Source organism: Panthera onca, chromosome B1, assembly GCF_046562875.1.
Source record: "Panthera onca isolate mPanOnc1 chromosome B1, mPanOnc1 haplotype 2, whole genome shotgun sequence".
In the NCBI taxonomy this organism is placed as follows: Eukaryota; Metazoa; Chordata; class Mammalia; order Carnivora; family Felidae; genus Panthera; species Panthera onca.
Genome location: NC_138342.1, coordinates 65,011,329 through 65,036,553, shown reverse-complemented (window position 1 = coordinate 65,036,553; position 25,225 = coordinate 65,011,329). Strand labels below are relative to the sequence as shown.

The window sequence follows — 25,225 nt, the reverse complement described above, 5'->3', positions numbered from 1 at the left end:
TCTGTGTATTTCACTCTGACTTTACAGTCATAGCAGGTGTCTCAAAGGCATGTATAAAGATGTACAGAAATCGTTACAATATATTTATGTTACTAATTTTAATGAGGAGGTACTGTGTAATTTAAAGAAAGTTAAATTATTCTTTAAGTGAAGTTAAGAAAAACGAAAACTTTTCTCTCCTTAGTCGAAATTGGAAAACAATCTTCATTGACAATAACTGTGCTTATATCCCCCATGGGAAGTATTCAGTGGAAGACATTTTACTGACTAATTTCAATACTACTCAGGATATGTAGTATTTTAGAATTGCTAAACTTCCACAAAGTTACCATTGTCTTATTGTAGAAGAGAACTTTGGAAGTAAGAATTAAAAGAAAATGGATGCTTAACATTGTCTCCTAATTACTATAAAGTTATTTATGTTTTAGGTAAGTAATATTCACAAGATTGTAAACATCAGTGGATAATCCAAAAGTAATTGTAAAAGTTATTAAAATGTACATTTAAGTCGATCTCAATTTGGTTAGAAACATCAAGAGTTCATCTTCTAGAATGTATACTATCCAAAAGATACGCATTGCCTTTATGCACTAAAAGGCAAGGTGATCAAACAATGTAGATGCAAACCAAAGGAACTGAGAGCTTCCAAAGTCATGGATGATAGAAAAGAGAAATTGTTACATCATAGGCTAAATTAGAAGCAAATGTAAACCTCTAGCCATGCTTTTGTACGTCACCATCTGATTTGTGTAAGTAGCTGGGGAAAGAAAAACTCACAATATAAAATAAGACTGACTAGTTCTAGCAGATGACACCTGTAAATAGAATTACCATTTGAAATTCTGATGTGAAATGAGATGATTAATATTATCACGCTAAAGTCTTCTATTGAGTTCTTTTTTTAACATCTTATAATCCGAAAAGTCTCTGTTAATTAAATAGAGCAATGACAGACCTTCATCTTCTTTAAATACTTTGTGTGAGGCTGTCACATGGGGAGAAAGATTATATTTTAAACAATATGTTCAAGTGTAAAATATCTTCAACAAATTCTTAATGTTTAAAAAAAATGGGAGAAGCTCCATGACTTTTCTAATTAATTTCATGGGATTCTTCATAAGGAGTGGAATATTTCAGAAAGCTTTAAAAGATTATATATATATATATATATATATATATATATATATATACACACACACACACACACACACACACACACACACACGTATATAGTTAACTTTTTAAATGTTTATTTTTGAGAGCGAGTGCATGGGGAAGGGGAAGAGAGAGAGGGAGACACAAAATCTGAAGCAGGCTCCAGGCTCTTAACTATCACCACAGAGCCCATTGCGGGGCTCAAACTCGGGAACAGCGAGATCATGACCTGAGCAGAAGTTGGATGTTAACTGGTATATTTTTTAAAAGGATATCAAAGACCAAATTATATTGGTAAATATTCAGTGTGTTTTATCTCATTTTAAAGGATACTGATGTGATTAGAATAATATGGCATACCACTAAAAAGAAAATCACAGTGGCATTAATGTTCAGTATCTCTGTATTCCTACAACCATCCAGAAAGCATTGAAATGATATGTTTATATCAATGATTTTTTAAAAATTCAATTCAAATGATAAAGACCAATACACAAATGGTTTCAAAATTATTAAATCCATTGAACTGGTAGAGTAAACCTAGTATATGCATCAAATTATTTTTTCTAATCATGTATAAAATGGGAGGGATTACTATGCTTTAAAAAAGATTTCCCTCAACTCTTCCAAAATCAGTCCAAAAAATTCAACCCAAGGACATTATGCATATGTCTATAATTTCTAGCTCAGAAAAAAATGTTTTTGATATCAATTAAATTGAAAAGAGAGGGCTTGTGTTACTTTTCTATTGCTTCTGTCACAAATTACCACAAACTTAGTGGCTTAAAACACAGATTTATTTTCTTACAGGTCGGGAGGTCAGAAGTCCAAAATCAGTTTCAATGAGCTAAAAAGTTAAGGTTTCAGCGGATTTCGTTCCTTCTGGAGGCTCTGAGAGGAGAGTTTGTTTCCTGGTCACTTTCAGCTTCTAGTTTCCTGGTCATCCTCTGTAACCTTTGGCTTGTGGCCCCTTCTTGCATCCTCAGAATGTATTATTCCAACCTCTACTACAGTCACCTTTTGTTTTTCTGATTTCTTTCCTCAACATCCTTAACATAATCACACGAGCAGAGTCTCTTTTGCCATGTATGGTAATAGTCACAGGTTCTGGGGATTAGGACGTAAACATCTTGTGGGGGCATTATTCAGCTTACCACAAACATTAGAATGATTTACCTTCACTAAATATTTTCCTTGCATCTGACACCCTAAGAAAATATACGAGTTCAACTGTCTCCATTAAATCCTTGCCTGCCCATATTCTTTAGATCTTGTCATCACACAAGTGATTTTGTTTTTGGAGGAATTCCATTTGTCCCCATTCTACTGCTTTAGATTTTACTTGAAATTCTTCTCAGAAAAGGAAAAATGCCAAGGGATAAATTCTTGGAACATTTTTTTTTTGCCAGATGATAAACCTCACACAAGGCTGAGAAGCATATGGGCAGTTTTTTGTTGCCTCTGGAGAATTTACCTGGCCTATCTGCACAAGCCCAGAAGTTAACCTAGATTTAGTCCCTGTAATACTTTATGCTATGGTACTGAAAATCTATTTAGAAGGTATTTAAATATCACTAGAGACAAAGGACAAAAATAAGTGGATGTTGCTAACATCAGAAATACACATGTAAAAAAGAACTTGAAAAACCTTTCTTAAATGCTTGTATTGACTATTTTGTCCCAAATCCTGTGGCATTCACACATGACACACCCTGTGTTTATATAGGTCATTGGCTGCGATCTTACCTCATATATATATTTTATATATTTATTTCTTTATTTTTAAATTTTTTTAACATTTATTATTGACAGACGGAGAGAGAGCATGAGCATCGAAGGGGCAGAGAGAGGAGGAGACATAGAATCCAAAGCAGGCTCCAGGCTCTGAGCTGTTAGCACAGAGCCCGACGTGGGGCTCAAACTCACAAACTGGCGAGATCATGACCTGAGCTAAAGTCAGACACTTAACAGACTGAGCCACCCAGGCACCCCTATATATATTTTTAAGTTTATTTTATTTATTTTGAGAGAGAGAGAGAGAGTGTGTGTGTGCACATGGATGAGCAGGGATATAGAGAGAGAATCCCAAGCAGGCTCCACATTCTATGCTGAGCCCAATGCGGGTCTCAATCTCACAATAGTGAGATCACGACCTGAGCCAAAATCAAACGTCAGATGCTTAACCGACTGAGCCACCCAGGCACCCTTAAAATGGAGTCTTAATCGTATTGTTTGGTCCCATGTATAATGTCACTCCAGAACACACACTCCACAACAGAAAATTCAACAAATAACTATTGAATGCCTACTGAGGGCCAGACAATATGTGGATCACTAGGGAAGTGATATAATAAATAAGCTGAGCTTACATTCTACTGGAGAAGAAAATACCTTAAGTGAATAGGTAACAAGTAGGATGCGTATCTTAAATGTGTGAGTGCTGTGTTTGCAAATAGTGAAGATTTAACTGGCTTGAGGGTTTTAGTGAAAAACTGGAAGAAGCAAGAACTTGGAAGGATAAGGACAGAAAGGAAGAAGGAAAGAAGAATGTTGTAGACAGTGAAAAAGCATGCCCTAGAATAGAAATTTAAGCTACCTGGGGGGACCAAGAGATATGAATTACAGCAGAGAGAGAGCCAAGAAGACTGGAAAAAGATGGCACAGGGTGGTTTAGGAAGGATCAGTCAGTATAGGGCCATGTTCACAATTTTTACTGTCTCTTCAGGTTGAAAAGTCTAAAGCGTTGAAGGTCTAACGCAGGAAAACAATATTTACTAGGTTGACATTTTGAGGCATACATTAGAGAGGAGACGATCAAGGAAAGGGTGTATCACAAATAATTCAACATCTCTCCTAAAGTCTCACATCACTGCACTGTCTGGATATTATATTTCTGAGCTTGTTATACCCTCTTGAATTATGGGAGCATTTAGTTTCTACTGCCTCAATTAAAACATACCCCTCAGTTTTAAACAGATGCCATGTGTTTAAAGTTAGAACTAGTCATTCTTGCTTCACACTTGTATTTTTTTTTCTGTTACTTTTAAAGATTCAAAAAGAGTACTACTATTTTGAATAATTTGGCCATGGTACTACCTACCCACCCCCACTCCATCTCTGTGGGACTTGTCACCCCTGTGCCTAGATCTCTGGGGTCTGGCCTCCCCCTGTGTCTCTTGTCATTCTTAGATTCCTTACCCTCACATTAGCTAGAAGTGACCTGTGAATGCTAGGCGACCTGTGACCTGTGGAACCAGTTCCACAATCACAGCATGTCCTGCCCAGAAGATCTAGTGTAATGCACATTTGGATGTCACTCCTCAACTCTTGAGGCTTCTGCTACACCTTAGACAAAAGACTCCCATCTTAATGTTATGTCATAATTTGTTTAAAAGGGTTTTGGGGAAAGAATAGTGAAGGGGGATAAGATCTCTGGTTTTGTGGATTTTACATTCAAGTGAGGAACTAGAAAATAAACAACGGGACTTCCAGAGATGGTCTCTTAAAGTGACAAATATATAATACATGCCATGTGTGTTATGAAGAAAATAAAGCAGGATGAGATAAAAACTGAGTAGAAAAGGATTTACAGTTGACGTGGTCAGGGAAGGTTTCTCTGAGGGTGTGAGAATTCCAGATAGAGGGAAGAGCACATTCTCAGGTGCTGAGACAGAAATGAGCTTGGTAAGAACAAGAAGTTGAATGGAGAAGGGCAGGGGGGTTGAGAGGGAGGGAGAGAGTCTGTGACAGGAGAAGATGAGGCAGCAGAAAGCAGAGTGTGTAAGCAGCCCCCAAAGGCTCCAGAGGGAGAGAAGACGATACTCTCAGACACTCTCACCATGATAGGAAGCAAGCTATTGGAGTTGAGCAGGATAGTGATGCGTTATGCTTTAGACATGGGAAAAAATGACTCTAACTCCTGGGTGGAGAGTATTAGGAGTCAAAAATGGAAGCAGGGAGATGTGTGTGAAGTACTGAAAGATCTTCTCTTCCTTAAAATTTTGTGTAAGTTCATGCATATGTTTCCCAAAGAACAGCGATTCGTATAGAGGAATTGTATTTCAAGTTGGTATTATTCAAAGCAATACGAGGAGTTAAAAATATCTTGTACTCTAGTTGCCTGTGCGCTTGGGTAACTGGAATAATAAACTGCCTTTGCTCTCTTCTTTGTAGCGAACGAAAGAGCATGACAGCCTTTGTCTTAAGAACTTAACTCAGAGAGGAGGGGCTCTTGTAAGTCGTCTCTTCGAAGCTTCAGTTCAGTTCTCCCACGTGACGTGAATCTCCGATCCGAGTTCTGCAGCGGCGGCTGAACAAAACTGAATTTCTCTGCATAAAACAAATCTTGGAGGCATTCCCCCCTCCCCTGAAATAGAAGGGAAATAAAATGGAGAAAAAAGAAGACAGAGAGAGAAAAGGACTGAGCAACACTGTAGGAGGTTAGAGCATAAATTGAGAAAATGATAGATGTTTGTGTTTTTAAGAATGGAAATGCCTGGTGCTCTGTTTTCAATGGCAGGCATTCCTGCAGTGTAAGCCCCACCGCCTGATAATTTCACTTGTCTGGTAACTCCGTTTTTGTGTTACTTAAGGAAGTTGCTTGAGTTCAGGAAAACTTTCAAGGCAGGATAAAATGATCCTTAAGATTAATATAAAAATGAGCTTCTCTGAAAATGTACAAAAATATTGAGAACTGGCCATTCAAAACTGATGAATGGGTTTAAGGTAATATTATATAGATCTTATATAGTAAGTTGCCCCCACCTATTAACTGTTTTCCTAGAATAATATACATATTATACACACACACACACACACACACACACACACACACACAAACGTGTGTACATATATATACATATATATACGTGTGTGTATATATATACACATATATACATATATATACACATATATATAGTAAGAAAGGAGAGTGATCTTAAAGTCAATAAAACTCACATTTATTTCAAACATTGTTCAAGTAGCAATCAAATTGATAAACTCTAAATGATAGAAATAAAAGGGATCAGTTTCTCCAGATTTCCCCTAAAATATTACATCATGTGCCAATGAACCTTGAGTTCTTAGGAAGAAATTATTAGATTCCCTACATGCGATAGGAATAGCATTTACATCTCTCATATTTTTTACTTTATGTAGCTATACACACACACACACACACACACACACACACTCCTTCTAAGAAACATATTTGTGTTAGAAAATGCTATAAATGACCCAAACTATGAAATTTTGTGTACAGCTTCACAATCCTAATGATATCCGGATTATTGACATAAGCATTTTGACATCTGAAAATAATGATTTCTTAGCACGTTCAAAGAAAACCAGACAAATCACTTAACACTCATAACTTGCATTTATATATCCTTTTATAATTTTCCAAAGTACTTCCACATGTATTTTTCATTGTTTTTATTTAATAAATATGTATTGGCTACATACTATGTATACAGTGCAAATTTGGTGAAAACCTACGCAAATTGAGTGTGAAATTGTGGTATAAGGGTACGGGTGGAAAAAAATGGCCTTCCCATGATGCTCAGTAAAAAAAGTCTTGCAGCATGAATCCTGAGTGGCCCATTTAAAAATAAACCCTGATCACATAAAATGAGATTTAATGCTAAATGAGGCCTGCTTTATATGGGAAACCCTAGATAAACTCTGTACCGCTGAGAGTATCTCATTTTGCTGCCACACAATTTTCCGTGTATATTAACAGCCTTCCTGAGGAAGCAAAATACTTTTAAATCATTTAACGTACTTTAAAACATTACTTTGGTCTAACTCACAGATAAGTTAAGCCACATAAAAATTTAATATCCCCTAAGGGTAAACAAAACAAAACAAAATACCATAAAAATGATGAGGTTAAGAAGGTTGACATGATTCCTAGGAAAAATGAAGGTTTCTGTAGGAAATTGTTTTCAGGGCCAGCTGAAGGACATTATGATAGAGATCATTGCTTTAACATAATTTCAGAGGCAGTTAATGTTGAACAAGAAGGGAAAGAAAACCCAAGACAGTAAAAGGATAATTAATTCAGTCTTGGTTTTAATTTCCAAGGATCATATGGTGAAGTGACCCTTCACCATGGAAAACTGAACTCGATTTATAGTTTGCGTTTTTATCTTGTGATGATTAACTCTTCCAGGTATTTATTCTACTTTGACATCGATGTTTCCCCTCCATTTTACCAATTGACCTACACAAATCAGGTGAAGAACAATGCTGCAGAGGATGAAGCCAGGTACCACAATCCTTCAGCACCCTAATTTTCCCATAGCTCCTGGAGAATGGCGGCATGATGTGTCTGGGGTGGAGTCCTGGGGGTAGGAAAGGTTAGTTGTGCTTAGCAGCCAGGAATGTGAAGACCCCCAGTTTAACACAAACCATGCCTAAATTCAGGGAGTTGGTTCTGTTGCCAAAAACTGACCAAGGAGGTCAGAAGCCAACGCAGCCATTTTACAAGCGATTAAAAGCAAAGGTAAGAGCAAAGTCAGGCAGAGAGGAAACCGCCTTGGATTCACATATTTAGCTGATTTAATGAATACTGGTGATGCCTACCTACTGCCAGTCTGTGTACAGGGCGATGGGATATTGCAGTGAGAAAGACAAACTGGTCTCGGCAATCTTACTGGCAACTGGGGACAGACATTGAACAAGACAATTCCAGGTCATGAGTTCTGTAAAGGGTTTGTAGTGTTTCCTTCCTTCCCTCTTTGCTTTAGTCCTCCTCACTTAGCAACATAAATATAACAGAACAGCGGGGTGCCTGGCACATACTAGGCTCTCAATGAATATTTGTTAATGAGCTAGAAATTGATTATTCAGACTTCCAGTTCCTCCATGACTGAGTATTCCCAGTTCCTCCCATGTCCTCCCTATTGCAATCCAAAATTCCTGCACATAACACAACAAAAACATAGGAAGCCCGTGAAAGGTGGAAAGAAGAAAGCAGAGGCCATAGAACTCGAGGAATAACACGCAGGTCCCTGGGTTTTCTTACTGCATTACCCTGGAAAGGCTTCCCCAACAATCTCCAGCTGGGAATCCCCAATAGGACATAGAAAACCCCAAAGAAAGCCTCTTTCAACCAGCTAAAGGATATGGGAAAGGGGGCCTACCAACGGAAAGCTTTTCTGGCAATACTTGGTCAAATCCGACCAAATAACAACAGAAACAGGCCACGCTCACCCAACCCTGGTGTTTACACGGGAGCCAAGTGGGAAGTTGCTGTTCCAAGCCCCCGTGCCTCCATCATTCAACCCCCTCCCACTCCATGGAAGCAGCCAGTGAGCTCTGATTCTCCTGCTGGATTCCATCCATCTTCCATCCAGTGGAAATAAGAGGCAGTGACTTGAGGAGCCACCCTCAACTAGCAGCCACAAGGCTTAACTACAGGTTGCAAGTCTGAACTAGTGACCACCATGCCTCACCTCCACCCCCTGAGAGCAACAGCAAGTTCAGTTGAACCTCCACACCCAGAAATTCCATTTTTGGAATTGCTGCAACATTCATATTGTTTGGCTACTTTTATCATGTTTATAAATTGACAGATGTGCCATTTCCTCTCTTTTTTTTTTAATTGTAGCCCAAGAGTTAAGCTTTCCTCTACAAAAGAGTATAATTAATGTGTGTGTGTGTGTGTGTGTGTGTGTGTGTGAACGTTCTTTTGAACTAGTATAACTTGTTCATTTCCATTCAACACTAAAAGGCCTCAAGGCCACTGCTATAACGAGATTCACATTTTGGAGTCAACAATAGTATAGCAATGCATTTCGTGCTGTCGTTCCATAATTTGCCTAATCAAATAAAATGAGATCAAGCATTACATTGGAAGGATCCAACCTCCCCATTCATAGAAAGCTATATTTAGCTAATCACATAAGAAATTACTCTTTTGCCAGGGTTTTGTTTAAATTTTTAAGCTAGTTACAAAACAGAATTTAATTTCTATTCCTCTTCTAAACTCTAGTGAGACTATTTCTCCTACTAAGAAAAGCCAAAATAATGAAAACAATGTATGGAGCTTGATTAATTAGTTAAATCAATAGATATTTACTGATTACTGGCAACATGCTAAGGCACTTTGTTGGTCACTGATTCACAGCAGTGAAAAAGATAGAAACATGATTCTTGAATGTTACGAGGCTTCTTATCTCTAATTTTAATAGTTTTTTTTATTGCTGATATAACAAATTACCATAACTCTGATGTCTTAAAACAACACAAATTTACCATCTTCCAGTTCTGTAGATCAGAAGTCCGACAGCATTTTTTATGGAGCCAAAAGGGAGAATCTCTTTCTTTAAGGTTATAGGATTAAGGTGTCTGGGTTTCTGTTTGGGACAACCCCATCCACTGGCTCGTGGCTTCCTTCCTCCTCCTTCAACGCCAACCACGGCAAGTCAGACTTCCTCACTTTGCATGTCTCAGACCTAGTCTTTTGCCTTTCTCTTCCACTTTTAAGGAATGATTAGATTGGGTAGAAAACCCAGGATAATCTCATTTCAGGGACCTTCATCTTAATCACATCTGAAAAGTTCCTTTTTTTTTTTTTTTTTAATTTTTTTTTAACGTTTATTTATTTTTGAGACAGAGAGAGACAGAGTATGAACAGGGGAGGGGCAGAGAGAGAGGGAGACACAGAATCTGAAACAGGCTCCAGGCTCTGAGCTGTCGGCACAGAGCCCGACACGGGGCTCGAACCCACGGACCATGAGATCATGACCTGAGTCGGACGCTTAACCGACCAAGCCACCCAGGCGCCCCTGAAAAGTTCCTTTTGACATGTAAAGTAACATAATCACTTGATCTGGACATCTTTGGGTGAGGGGAGTATTATTCTGTCTATCACACTAACATAGAGAGTGAATTTAAGAATTTGGCCTGTGAAAATATTTCCTTGAAATAAATTTATTTCAAGTAACAATTTAAATTCATATCATATGCTTTGAGAATGAAACTGAATTAAAAATTACTCAGATCTGCATAATGGCATTTGAAAATTTATGTTTGTTTTAATTTCAGATCAATCCAATTTATTGAAACTGAGGTGGAAAAATTCTGGTTTTCCTCATGCCAACCAACACCTCTTTACTAGTAATTTTGAAAGGCTCAACAGTATTGTTCTTTGTCTATAGCCATTGGCCACACATCCACCATAGCAAGTCCCTAATTCTGAATTATTGCTTTCAATTTTCCTGTTACAAAGCTAAAGAACACTGCGAGAGGATATTGAGTCAATCACCAATTGGCACCATTAAAAAAAAGAATGTGTGTGTGTGTGTGTGTGTGTGTGAGTATGTGTGTGTAGTTTTCTAGTGTCATATATTGTTCTACTGTTATTGAGAATAAATAACTCTTCTGGAAGGCAATTAGTATGTGCATTCTCTAGAATCAAATAAATTTGCTTTATGTTTTCTAAAAAGAGAAAAAAATTAAAGACAAAATTATAACCATATGATTAAATATTGTAACAAATCAATAATAATAAAGGATTGGAACCCAACTAAATAACAATAATAGGGCAGCAATAAATTAAATTCTGGTACATATGATATATTGAAGAATACTCGATCACATGGGAAATGTGTAGTATATATATGCGTATATAAGTATATATATATATATATATATATATACACACATATATACTTATTTAAAAATACTAGGTTATAATATGTAGCTATACTATGATTTCATTATAAAAACTATTAAAATCACATAATAAATGCACATGAAGATTTAGATACATAAATTTAAATATAGCAGTTGATGTACAGAAAAGAGTGATGCTACTGAATTTTATTTTTAAGAAATTATAATTTTACTCAAAAGCAGATATATTTCCATTTTAAAATGCCATTTGGATTGGAATCTCTGATGCAGCTATTTATAAATATCCATAATAAAAGGAAAGAATGAAATTAAAAGTTAATAGTGTGAGATACAAAGACTACAATAGTGAGATGAAGAGGAAATTAAGTGAGTTAAGGTAAAAACTAGAAAGAAACTAAAATTTGAATAGCTAGATCAACAAAAAACAATATTATCAGAATAGATTCTGCAGAATCTTTATTTAGTCACATTGAAAACACAGAGAATCTTTTTAAATTAAGAAAAAAGAGACAAAAGATAAAACCATGATGATGAACTTGAAAGACCTTACACTCTAAATCACTTACCTCGCTTAATCTGCTAACTTATGTCGCAAGAAAATTTTCCACAATCTAATGACCAAATAGGCTTTTATTCAGCGATTCATGAATCAGGCAGCATCCAATCAACAGGTAGAAAGGAACTCCAAAGAGGTGCATGAAGAGAAAGACTTTTATAGAGCAGCATGAGCAGAAACAAAGAAATTACACTGGTTGTTTGCTGAATGGTTAAAACACACTTCTTTTACCTAGAGCAAAGGGCAGTCGCAGAACCTGGTCAGGTAGCCTGTGTTGAGATTTTACATACGGGAGAATAAGAATGTGTAAATTATTTATTGAATTTGGTGTTTAGAATCACTTATGTTGAAAAAAAATTTTTAAGTCATTTCAAAAGTAAACATTTATAGAGCTAAAAGTAAATTATTTATTTCCAAATAACTGAGGAAGACAAAAATAAAGCTAAACAAAACAAAGTTGTTTATACGAAGATCATAAAAAGGAGCAATAAAATAACCATAAAATAAAGACAAACTATGGAAACTAAAGTTCCAGAATGACAGAAGACCCAGTATATAATTTACAATCACAAATTAAAATGACTTAAATTCTTTCTTAAAATTCAGTGGTTTCCATTTTATCATAGAAAGATTAAAATAGAACGGAAAGTAAAAGTAAGTCTAATTCAATGACACAAAAATATAATAAATAAAATAAGTATAGCAAAGCATAAATCAAAATAAAATTTAACATATCAAATACAAATAATATAAAAGATGAGCAGTGGGGCACATGTGTGGCTCAGTCGATTGGGTGACCGACTTTGGCTCAGATCATGATCTCACAGCTGGTGAGTTCGAGCCCCACGTCAGGCTCTGTGCTGACAGCTGGGAGCCTGCAGCCTGGAGCCTGCTTCGGATTCTGTGTCTCCTTCTTTCCGTCCCTCCCCTGCTCACACACTGTCTCTGTCTTTCTCAAAAATAACCTTAAAAAAACTTAAAAAAAAAAGATGAGCAATTAATGAAAGATAAAATACAGAAATCAAAAATTCAAAATATCTGAAGACCAAACATATATGTTACAATGACTGTTTGACTTCTTAAAAAATTCAGTGGCTCATATTGAGTGAAAGAAGACACAAAATAATCATTCCTTTTATATTATGTCCAAGGATAGGCAAAACTAAACTACAGTGAGAGAAATCAGCAATTGGCTAGATAGGCAGTGTGCAGAGTATTGGGTTTACTGGAAAAGAGAATGAAGGAATGTGTTGGGTATGAATACAATGCTGTATAACTGGTCACTCTTGAAGGGTGGTCCAGACCAGCAATGTAAGTACTACCTGGGAACTTGATGAACGTGCATATTCTTGGGTCCCACACCAGACCTACTGAAATAGAAACAGGAATTCAGAAGGAGGGACCCAGGAATCTGTATTTAATAAACCCTCTCACAGATTTTAAACGTATGCAAACCTTTGAGAATCAGTACTTTGTTTTGGGTGATAGTTACATAGATGTAAGAAACTATCAACAGAACTAAGTGTTTAGAAAACTTTTTACGTAAATTATAATTTTTTTTTAAAAAGTCAAATATAAAGATTCACTGTTCAAAAAAAAAAGGCTTACATTTTGGAATAAATATAAAAATACCATAAAAATAAAACCCACTAAACAATGTAAATGTCAGAAGAACATAAACTAATTATCAGCAAATAAAGTTTAACAAGGAAAACACACGTGAAAATAGAGGAGTAGGTTGTGGGGGGCGGGGGAGGGGGCACCTGAAATTAAAGAAATGTGATGTCCCATGACTGGCTTAGATATACAAACTGGAAGAAAAATTAAATGGCTTATTTCAAAAACATCTTTTGATTCCTATGTGATATGAGATTAATATATAAAAAGGAAAATGTAAGTCAGTTTTATTTAATTAATTGGACAGAATTTTGTATAATTTTTAATGCTCTTTAAAACATTTAGAGCATGAGATATCAAAGATATTTTAGGACACAGATTTCTTCAACATCCTGCTCAGAGATTTGGCTTAAAAACAAAGTTTATTTCTATGGAATAGGGAAATTCTCTATATTCAGAAAATTTAACCAGTCAATTACTGGGCAAGTACTAACAGCTGTGTTCCATTATAGACAAAATATGAATTCTAAGGTAATCAATCTATCATACTTAATATGTATTTGTATAAACCCCTGATGCCTTTTACAAGATAAATGTAGTTGCTCAGAGTAGTGTATTGAAGCATTTAAGGAGCAGTATGTCAGTGTTTTAAAGTAGGAGTTAGTGTTGTATCATTCTAGGAGAAAATTTTAAAGTCCTTTGATGTCTTTGTGGGCAATTTTTAAAAAAGTTCAAATGCTTGATAAATTTCTATACATTTACCCCATGATACCATTGTGAACTTTTTAAATGGTTAAATTTAATACACAGGAAAAAATATATATTTCCGAATGGAGAAACGACGCGATTTGGTGATTTTCACAAAACTCATTTATTCTAAACATAGGACATCATAAGGACAGTGAGAATCCAGCATTGTTTGGGGATGGTTCTCTAAATTAAACAGGAGAAACAGGAAAATGTTTAATGAAGGATCTCCTGTTATAAAGGCAAGTTGTAGAACAGAGTTTTTTATATTAACTTTGGACAGTGACACAGGAAATATCCACCAGGATGTACAACTGTCATCTCACACTCAACAACTACCACAGCAACGGCACAAATAATCTCTCATCTTGGCCTCTGCATAGCTTGGCATTTCCTATGTCTGTCAACTCATCAACTAATCATGACATCTAGAAATCATAACCAATTTCCTCCTTTCTTTATTCTCCTATTTCTTACTAGCTATCATTAGTTTTCCCTTTCTCGTCTTAAATATTCCTGTTCTAGTTAATCTAATCTTAGGTTGCACTGTCCAATAGAACTCTGTGAGATAATGGAAATCTTCTGTAAATCTACACTGTACAGTAGAGTAGCCACTAGCCATATGTGAGCATTTGAAATATAGCTAGAAAGACTGAGAAACTAAATTTTCAATTTGACTTGCTTCATCCATACATGCATTTGGTCATTTAAAAATATCTTTTGGGGGGGTGCCTGGGTGGCTCAGTCAGTTAAGCATCCAAATCTCTATTTTGGCTCAGGTCATGATCTCATGGTCATGAGATCAAGCCCTCCTTTGTGGAGCTCTGCACTGGGCATGGAGCCTGTTTAAGATTCCCTCTCTCCCTCTCCCCCTGCCCCACCCCTGCCTCAAAAAAATCTTTCAGAGGACATCTACTATGTACGCAAGCATAGTTAAGCTTCTAATTCCAAAAGGGTCCAGTGGCAGAGAAAAGAAAGTGATAGATATTTGTGCATAGGGGGTTATAGGAGAGTGGACAAATACCGACTAGGTGCTCAGAAAAAACTTCTTGGGGAAGGTGGTGCTTTAAATGAGACTCAGTAGGTAAAGAGTACAGATGAAGGAGGAGCAGAGAGACATATATAGTATTAATGAAGCAAAAGAGAACATGGTCCACTTGGCGGGAAATTATAAAAGTTTAGCATGGCTGAAATCTGTAATTTGAAGTGAGGAAAATGTCATGAGATGAGCTTAGAAAAGTTACTCAAAGACTCCAATGTCATGTCTAACCATTCCCTGCCCCCTATTTTAAAGTGCTTAGAAGATAATTGTTTGGTAATGGACTAATCAGGACTATTTTGTTAGTTAGAACTTATTTTTAAGCAAAAGAGAGATATAATCAGATGTGGAGTTTGACAAGTTATGCAGGAGAATGGATCAGAGTGTGCAAAGTTTGTGGGGCTGTCAGTGGGAGATTGTTGCCATGGTCTTAGCCTGTAATGACAGAAGAGAAAGAAAGTAAAATGTATTGGAAAAAAATTATTATGGGGTTAGAATCAGCAAGATTTGTGACTGATTACCTGTATGGGGTGAAGGAGTTGGGGAATCAAGACATCCCACAGGTTTCTGACTCTGGCCCCTTTGACTTACAAGAGTCATTAGTGTGGAAAGGTTTGACTTGGACCAAAAATTATTTCTAAGATAACTCACTCAAGTGGCTCTTGACAGAAGACCTCAGTTCATAGACATATGAACCTCTTGACAGAGTTCCATGAGTAGTGTCCCTATGACTTAGAAGGTTTCACCCCAGAGCAAGTGTGAGAGGAGAGATGAGAGAGAGAGAGAGAGAGAGACAGAGAGAGAGAGAGGACACAATGCCTTCTAATGACCTAGTTTTGGAAGCTGTGTACCATAGTTTCTGCCTTATCCTATTCGTTAGAATGGAGTCATTAAGTCCAGCTCATAGTCAATGGGAGGGAATTAGGCTCCACCTTTTGAAGGGGAGAGTGTCAAAAAATTTGTGGACATATTTTAAAATTACTGCACTAATATAGGGGACAAACAAGCTTATTTATTCCAGCAGGAGGCTTCACTCTAATTATTGTGGGGGAACAATGAACTTAGTTCTGGTTCCACCCACTTGCCTTTGTGAAATATATAAATGGCAATTTTCAATAGACTGTCAGGGAATACCTGTAGCAGGAATATATGGATGGAAGTAGAGCCCAAAAGTGATTGTAAAAACTGATAGTCAAATTGTGTGAGAGAACCAAGAAAGAGTGATGTGTTAATGAATCATAATATTTGGAAAAGGAAGAAGTGGATATAATACAAAATGACTTTAGGTTATAAGTTACTCCTGGAGAGGAAGAAACAGGGAAAGGATGGGGATTTTTAGGCATCCCTTATGTTTTATATATTTATTAATATAGTTAAAAATATGGCAAAATGTCTGTATTCGTTTAATCCAAATGATAAGTAATGAGTGTCTGTTATATTTATTATGTGAATTTTTATATTTGAGACATTTGTGTACTTGAAATACTTACAATGTTAATAAAATTCCAAAAATGGATTAACTTTTGAAAGTCCTGAAGAAAGTTAAGTAGGGCAAGGACTGAAAAATATCCATTGGATTTGGTAATCAAGTGGTCACTAGGGACCTTGATAAAAATAATTTCAGTGAACTAGTGGTTGTAAAAGCCAGATTTCAGTGGGATAAGAAGTTAATGGGGAGGTTGGCTGGAAAGGTCAGATATTGGACTTCGTAGATCAAAAGAGATTATATTTTTGTTACTGCTTCCTTCTAAAACAAGGTGACTTCAATTTATTTATTGACCTAGGTGTGGGGAAGCCAGTAGAGAAGGAAGTCATGCGATACCAGACCCGAGTCCCCAAAGAGCAGAATAAGATCCAGAATGCACATAGAAGCCTTGTCATGAATGGGACGTGGGCCTTTCTTTGTCTTTTTATGTGGTGGGGAAAAAAAGGTGAGAAGGTGAAAATAGAGCTTCTAGAAATAGCAGGAAATTGAGGGAGTCACTGAGATAAGAAGGATAAGAATGGGTAGGGCTTATAAGCATCATAAAAGTCTGGATATCTGTTTTAGGAATCAAAAACCTATCACAAAACACTGCCTGGAACTACCTGCCTGAGCTATACAGGCTGGTTTCTAAGAAGCAGATGGTGAAATGGAGTTTTGGGTGCAAATGTTTATTGGGGACCAATGCTTATGAAAAAGTGGAAATCATCTAATGCTTTTTTTGTGGACCACAGGGTGAATAGCCATGGAGCATTCATATTGTTAAAATAAATGTATCAATATGGAGAAATCCCAAGAATAGAACATTGAGTGAAAAAAGTAACTTACCTAAAGGTATCTGTCATATGGTAAAATTTGTATAAATTTTTAAAGCAAACAAACCAATAGTATAAGTTATGTTATGGATAAATATAGACAGAATAAAAGTACAAAAACCCTTAGGGGAATGATATACATCAGTGTAGGTACCTCTGGTCGGCACGAAATGGAAAGGAGTGGGAGGTTCTGTGAGGTAATTATGTCAAGCCTCATTCTTGACACATAATAAACACAATAAATAAGTAAATAAATAAATAATACAATAATACAATAAATAAATACAATAGATGTTAACTAATATAATAATAAAACATTAACATATGTTTATTCTCACTGGTATATATACAAGTATCTATTATAGTATTTTATTTTATTGTTATTATGTTTAAAAGCATTTGTACTTGATGATTTTAAGGAACCAAACACCATCAGGGACCCTTTCCTAATTATACAAGGCCAATAATAGTACTAATTTCCAACATGATATGTGACTTTCATCTCAACTTTCTGAGGGCCAAACCTCTATGAATTAATTGGTGATGAAATGAAATAGTCAAGTCAGTGGCATACTGTTTGACTGAATACACACACGCTCATATGCATGAACATCCTCTTCGTGTAACATAAGCACCGATAACCTCATTAAAGGCTAAGGCCAAGTGCATCTGTCTTTCCTCTTTATCTGATGAATTCTTCAAGGGTAGGACAGTGTCCCTTTACGCTCTGCCAGCCGTCCCTGGCATATTGTGAGCACTCAATAAATAATAATTACTTCAATCCCTTAATAAACAATCATGCATTTCCTCAATAAATAATACTTAATGATAATGAAATGACTGAAAAGAATGGCAAAACTTGAAAAAAGTTCTAAATGAGATATACCTGTTTGAACCTAATTAAATATAATTTTATGAAAAGTGTACTTAGAACTTAACCCTGTAGATTTCATATTGGTATTCTTTGCCTTAGATTTTAGGACACTATTGTTCTTTTAGTTCATATTATCACTAATGTCTCGGCTATATTCACATTTATATAAACCTGTTATGCATGTGTGTGTGCGTATATGTATATGTGCATATCCCTCTATAAGTGTGTGTGCATATATGTATACGTATATATATTTGTGTATGCACAAATATGTTTTTTCCATCTCAGTCTATATATCACTGATTCTCAGCAAGACTGTGAGGCATTACAGTTCTCTTTGTGGGTGTGTATGTGGGAAGAATATTCTCCATTTTGCAACACCATTGATACTATGTGGCCTCACTGTGCCCCCAACCTTTTATGCCCTGTGTCCTCAACTATCACAGGTGTTAGCTAATATTATCACTATCATCTTACTATTTAGCTAATCTCATAAACTAATTTGTAATGAGGTATTACTATGTCAATGAATTGTTTTCTTACTTTAATAAGGACTGTTGGTACTTTCCTCTGAAAAAGTGATTGACAGTATGAATTCGAGACATACATACCGTCCAGACATGCTGTGTTGGAAATGCAGTTCCACAAGGATCCTTTGGTAGTACTCAGATTATGACATATGTAATATTCTTGCTACACAATTCAGATGAAAGATAAATTCACCCTGACATTTGTTCTCAGATATCTAGCTTTTTCATCAAACAAATAAAACTATGGAAAATATTGATTTTATTTTACTTTACTTTTAGGTTGTACAGCATAGTCCTACTAAAATTTAAACTGACGCTGGTTGGCTCAGTTGGTTAAGTGTCTGATTCTTGGTTTAGGCTCAGGTCATGATCTCATGGTTCATGAGTTCAAGCCCGCATCAGGCTCTGAGCTGACAGCACAGAGCCTGCCTTGGATTCTCTCTCTCCCTCTCTCTCTGCCCCTCTTCTGCTCTCTCTGTCTCTCAAACTAAACTAAAAAGTTAAAAAAAAATTAAACTAACTTTCAGAAATGCATTTAGTAAATAGAGTAGCAAAATCATGTGACATGCTGTAAACCAATCTAAGTTGATATGACCACAGTTATTTACCAACTTTCCATTTTGATTTTCACTTGGACATCTTCTTGGAGACTCATCCATTTCCTCCTTTCCCTTCTATAACTACAACTGAAATTAAATACTGTTCATCTCATTCAGGATCCAGGATGTGCCTCTCACAAAAAATGAATGACTGCCCTTTCTGAGTTGGTTCCATAGAGTAACTTTAAAGAGTGAACACCACACTTAAAGAACTATGTAATTCAGACAATGCTTTTATTGATGACAACAATTTTGCTTAAGTATGAATGCTTTTTTAAAAGAGGATAATATGAGAAATAGATGTAATAAAAGGAATGAGCCCTTTAGATGACAATGGGGTGATAATAAGCTTGTGATGCTGTGCTTATGACTTATTTTGTTATTTTAGTCTAATGGCCTGAAAGGTCCTTTAAAAATCATCTAGGTGGATATATATTACATGAAGATAATAGTGTAGATGGTTGTTTCCATTTGACTTTAAAATAAACTTCAAAGTCAGGAACTTTTTGTATTATGTTGAATTGTTCAATTATGTACTTTTGAAAGGCATGGTTTTCATATGCAAAATATCTTCCCAACATGTGCATGCTTTAAAAGAATTCTTTTACTCGAAATGTAAAAACACAAAAATAAATACCTCAATTCAACCAGTGAACTTGGTTGATGAATCCTCTAATGGAATAGCGTGTCAACTCTGCCCCTTTTAAACTCACCTTTGTCTCTAATGCCTGAGCTATCACTGAAGATTAAAGATGGGATTCAAAGAGAGCTATTCTTCATATTTTACCTGCTCATTAAATGCCAAGATAGTTTTTTACTCAATTATACATCTGCCAATGAAAATGATGAGCAAAGACAACACCAAGGCCATGTTTTCCTTTCCATCATTGTCCCCTAGTGAATTACAAGGTTGTGAGCTCTCTTAAAACAATTTATATTGACCCAGGCTTCATAAATCTGGTACAGGAGACTGAGTTGCTAAGCTATATGTTGTGGTCATGTCTTTCTGCCAACAACATTAATCACTTGCTCAAGAAGAAGTAGCTGTTCAAGAGTGTTCTGTCTCAGGCTCTTGTCAGAAAGGATGTCTCAGCAGAAGGCTTTAATGTTGCCCTTTCCCCTCTGGCTTTCTACACTCCTCTCTATAGGTAGGTTTTCAGGCTCTAACCTACCATGTACTCTTTATTAGGTAACGTCAAAATGAACAAAAATGTACAAAGAATCATATGCTCGTGAGAAGAATATTATATTTGTTAGCCACAATTTCTAAAGATGGAGATAAAATTAAAAAGACACTAGATACATTTGCATATGAAAAAAGTAATCTTCCATGTTTAGAATCACTTGAAGTTGGAGATGTATTTGAGATGAAATGATTTTTATTTGTGCCCTTGCGATGAACTGCTTCTAACTCATTTTTTAAAACAAATAATTTTCTCCTTAAGGAACTACTAAACTTAACCAGAAACCAGCCAGCACATCTGTCTCTGAAATGTTCCAGGGGAAGACATTAACAGGACTCTGGTAGGTTATGCATCTGGCCACCAACACTTTATTTGGAAAAAGAAAGAGGGCTATGACTAATATACAGGAAATTATGTTATTTGACACCTTATTATATTAGAGAAAAAAACAAAACAAAATATTAAGCTAGTATGAATGAAATGAAATAAATGAGATTGTTTTAGGTATTATATACAATAATTACTCCATTTCTTCCCATTGCCTTAGTGAATCAACAGAAGCATTACTATAATATTTTTACTGAAAGTAAATAAATAATATGCCCTTTTAAAATCTCAATTTTCGGGGCGCCTGGGTGGCTCAGCTGGTTAAGTGTCTGACTTCGGCTCAAGTCATAATCTTGTGGTTTGTGAGTTCAAGCCCAGCGTCAGGCTCTGTGCTGACAGCTCAGAGCCTGGACCCTGTTTCAGGTTCTGTGACTGCCCCTCTCTCTGTCCCTCCCATGCTCATGCTCTCTCAATAATAAATAAATGTTAAAAAATACTTTAAATACAAAAATAATAAAATCTGAATTTTCATGTGTCTTCCTATAACTACTATTAAGTAACTCTTATAGGAGACTTTTGTTCTATGCGCAGAGCAGTTTGTAATCAACCAGTTGATTATTTTAAAACGGAAGATATACTTCGTTGAACACTATTCTCCCTGACACTACTGATGAGTGCCTAGAGCATTTCTTTCTTTCTTTTCGTTATTCTCCTGCTTTTTTAAAACTTCCATGAAGCATAGAGTATGTAGGGGATGCTTAGTTTTAGTTCTCAAAACAAATACGTTAACATTTGATTACAGAGAGACAAATAAAAGAGTGCTCAGAATTACTTTTTTTCTAGCCAGTGTAGAGCATGTGCTACGCTTTTAGAAAATGTGGTTCTCCCCTCTTGCACTGTTGGTGGGAATGCAAACTGGTGCAGCCACTCTGGAAAGCAGTGTGGAGGTTCCTCAGAAAATTAAAAATAGACCTACCCTATGACCCAGCAGTAGCACTGCTAGGAATTTACCCAAGGGATACAGAAGTACTGATGCATAGGGGCACTTGTACCCCAATGTTTATAGCAGCACTCTCAACAATAGCCAAATTATGGAAAGAGCCTAAATGTCCATCAACTGATGAATGGATAAAGAAATTGTGGTTTATATACACAATGGAGTACTATGGTGCAAATGAGAAAGAATGAAATATGGCCTTTTGTAGCAACGTGGATGGAACTGGAGAGTGTGATGCTAAGTGAAATAAGCCATACAGAGAAAGACAGATACCATATGTTTTCACTCTTATGTGGATCCTGAGAAACTTAACAGAAACCCATGGGGGAGGGGAAGGAAAAAAAAAAAAGAGGTTAGAGTGGGAGAGAGCCAAAGCATAAGAGACTGTTAAAAACTGAGAACAAACTGAGGGTTGAGGGGGGGTGGGAGGGAGGGGAGGGTGGGTGATGGGTATTGAGGGGGGCACCTTTTCGGATGAGCACTGGGTGTTGTATGGAAACCAATTTGACAATAAATTTCATATATTGAAAAAAAAAAAGAAAATGTGGTTCTCATCCTTCGTTCCTTCGTTTGTGATAATTTTAGAAAACCACTTAAATAAGAGTTTAATTGTATACAATTTATCAGGCTGATCTCTTTCATATTGCTGGCAGTTTTAATTACTGTTGATAATATTGATTCGCCAGTTATAGTGAGTCTGGAAATAGAAAGGTCAATTGAATCGACTTGTTAAAAAGTATAAAATGGTAATAATTATCCCCAGCCCCATATGCGAAGTTGCCAGGTAGTGGCAACTTGTACAGCCATCGATCGGTTCCCTCAGCATTATCTGTATGAAAAAGACCATTTTTAATGCTACAGTCTCATGATGGATATAGAACCAGATTGCTGAAGATTTTTCCCTACTTATTAAGTCATCTTATACCATCTGTACCTGGACTACATTTTGCTTACAATAAAATTAAAATGAGTCTATGGGTAATGAAGACATTTAAAGGAATGCTGGATAATACAATTCAAAGCATGAAAAACAATACCAACGCTAATATTTTGTACACATACGATGCAGTAAGATAGTGAAGCCACCGTATGAATAATATTTATTTTTTAATGATGTAAAATAATGCTTACAAATCATAAAAACACACAAAAAATTTAAAGAAGGAAAAGCACCTCATAATCATAGAGGGATTAATGTGATTTTAGAACTTTTACTTCCACTTTTTTTTCACTCCATATGCTACTTTGTATTGGATGCAAATTTCCAAATTAAGATATCTGTGGAATCCTAATCTGCATTGAAGCAAAAACACTGTGCGTGATCAAGAAACTCTTCTTGCACACATGGAAATCATGTAAGTCACAGAAAAGAATATCTTTATATTTTCTAAATTTTTTAAATGTTTATTTTTGAGAGAGAGAGAGAGAGAGAGAGAGAGAGAGAGAAAGGGAGCTGGGGAAGAGGCAGAGAGAGGGAGACACAGAATCCAAAGCAGGTTCCATGCTCTGAGCTACTGGGCACGGGGCCCGACGCAGGGCTCGAACTCACAAGCTGCAAGATCATGACCTGAGTCAAAGTCAGATGCTTAACCGACTGAGCCACTCAGGCACCCCAGAAAAGAACATCTTAAAAGGGGTATTTCAAAGAGTAGGTGTTTGACAATATCTTTCCTCCTCAAACTGTAATTACTTTACAAAACTAAGATCAAGCTTGATATTTCAACATTGAAGTATCAGTAGGTTTCTAGGAATATCCCAAGAAAAATAAACAGTTAAATGGAAGGATTGAGATTATGATAGGCGTTTTGAGATTTTCATGCAGAAGATTATTTTAGATTTTTTTAAAATATATATATAGGGGAGGTAAATGACAAGAAATGAAAACAACTACTTCAAGAAATGGCATGGTAATTACCACAACACAAGAAAATTGAGTTGATCCATCTTTAAAAAGCTAATCTACTTAGAAAATACTTGAGCCATATTCTTTCTGGAAGCTCTTATAGCGTTGTCAATGTGCCATAGAATTTTAAGTCATTATCTCCAGTGAGGTCTCTCTTACTCCAGACTCGTTTTGCCCACTGTCCCATACCAATCATTTGGATAGTTCAGACTCAACTTGTACTCAACATGTCCAAAACAGAACCTCCCACATTTTGCCTAAGCCAGAAATCAAAAGGGGAAATGCTCTTCCCTTCAAATTCAATCAATGGTCAAGTCCTGTTATTATACTACTTAAACATCTGTAGCCCGTGTTTCACCCCTCTCTATCCCATGATGACTCCCTACATTTAGACCACCATTGCCTTTCATCCAAAGATGCTAAAATAGCCTCCTGGCTGGCTTCCTGGTCTCCTTTCTCTCCAATCCACATTGCAGTAAGGGAGAGAGATAGCAGGAGCTATGGAGAAAGGGAGGGGGGACTGAGTGAAACTCTGATTTAGACTCATCCTTGACAAAAATCTTTAAATATTTTCTTTAATTTTCTTTTTTTTTCTTTTTTTTTCCTTTTTTTAGAGAAAGTGTGTGAGTAGAGGAGAGGGGCAGAGAGAGAGAAAAAGTGAGAATCTTAAGCAGGCTCCATGCTCAGTGTGGAGCCTGATGTGGGGCTTGATCCCATGACTCTGGGATCACGACCTGAGAGATATCAAGAATCAGATTCTCAACTGACTGAGGCACCCAGGTTCCCCCAAATATTTTCTGAGTATGAACAACTGGAAGTGGATTGCAGTGGCTCTTATGACCTGGTTCTTGCTTTCCTCTCCAGCATGTCTCTCTAACTAAACCTCTTGCCTTGAACCCACTGAAATATACTTCAGTGCAACACATCCCTCCCTTCTTGAATCTGCGAACATTTTTGTCTTTGTTGAGTATTATGTTCTATCCTTTGCCTGGTTAGCCCCTACTCAACTTTCCAATATCATCCCTCAGAACACTTTCTAAATGTAAACTCCACTGGCCCCAAAGGCTTGGCTGGACACTCCTTCCCCCTATGCTTCCAGAGCACCTGTATTTTCTTCAGCAGAGGACCTATCATTCTGCATTGAGATTCCTAATTACTTGCAAGGTATAAGGCTAGGAATTGAATCTTTTTAACCATTATATCCTCAGGTTTATATTTTCCAGATTTCTCTCAGTTCTCATATGTATGCATTTAGGCTCCATTCAGCTGGACCATCCAGAGCCTGGTGAATTCGCCCCTCTTCTTCTTCTTCTTCTCTCCATTATTTTCCCTTGAAATCACTCATGTTTCCCAAAATCTTACTTGTTCTTCCAAGTTCTGTTCATTTGGCACCCTTTCCAGGAACCCCTCACCGGTAAAAAGTGCACAACTCCTTAGAGCCTTTATAACAATTATATAACACTTACTTGGACTTGCATGTTAGAGGCCTTTTTGGTAGTCTTCTCTTTCTTATAGCACATAGACAGAAACTATATATTATGCGTCTGTGTACTCTTAATTCCTACCACTTAACACTAGTACCAGGAAATAAGTGTTTAGTGTATAAATAAATGCCTGCTGATCTTTGGACTAGTTTAGAAACTCACATGTCACATATACTAATCTCTGCCTTGGTGTCTCTCTTCCTGACATGCCTTCTCTTCCCCCCCCCCCCCCATGAAGTCCATCTGTCCTTTTCCCGATTTACCTCCTTAAGG

General features: G+C 36.5%; 1 long non-coding RNA gene across 3 annotated transcripts in view; it reads right to left on the bottom strand.

Moving 5' to 3' along the window:
• Positions 1–25,225, bottom strand: part of LOC144616168 (uncharacterized) — a 69,837-nt gene that overhangs the window by 12,112 nt on the left and 32,500 nt on the right. For 2 of the 3 annotated variants that reach the window (XR_013555232.2, XR_014137593.1), the window contains one exon: positions 5,370–5,521. The exons of the other annotated variant lie outside the window; for it this stretch is intronic. This is a non-coding gene — a long non-coding RNA (uncharacterized LOC144616168). The remainder of the gene's footprint in view (positions 1–5,369; positions 5,522–25,225) is intronic. 3 annotated transcript variants of the gene reach the window in all.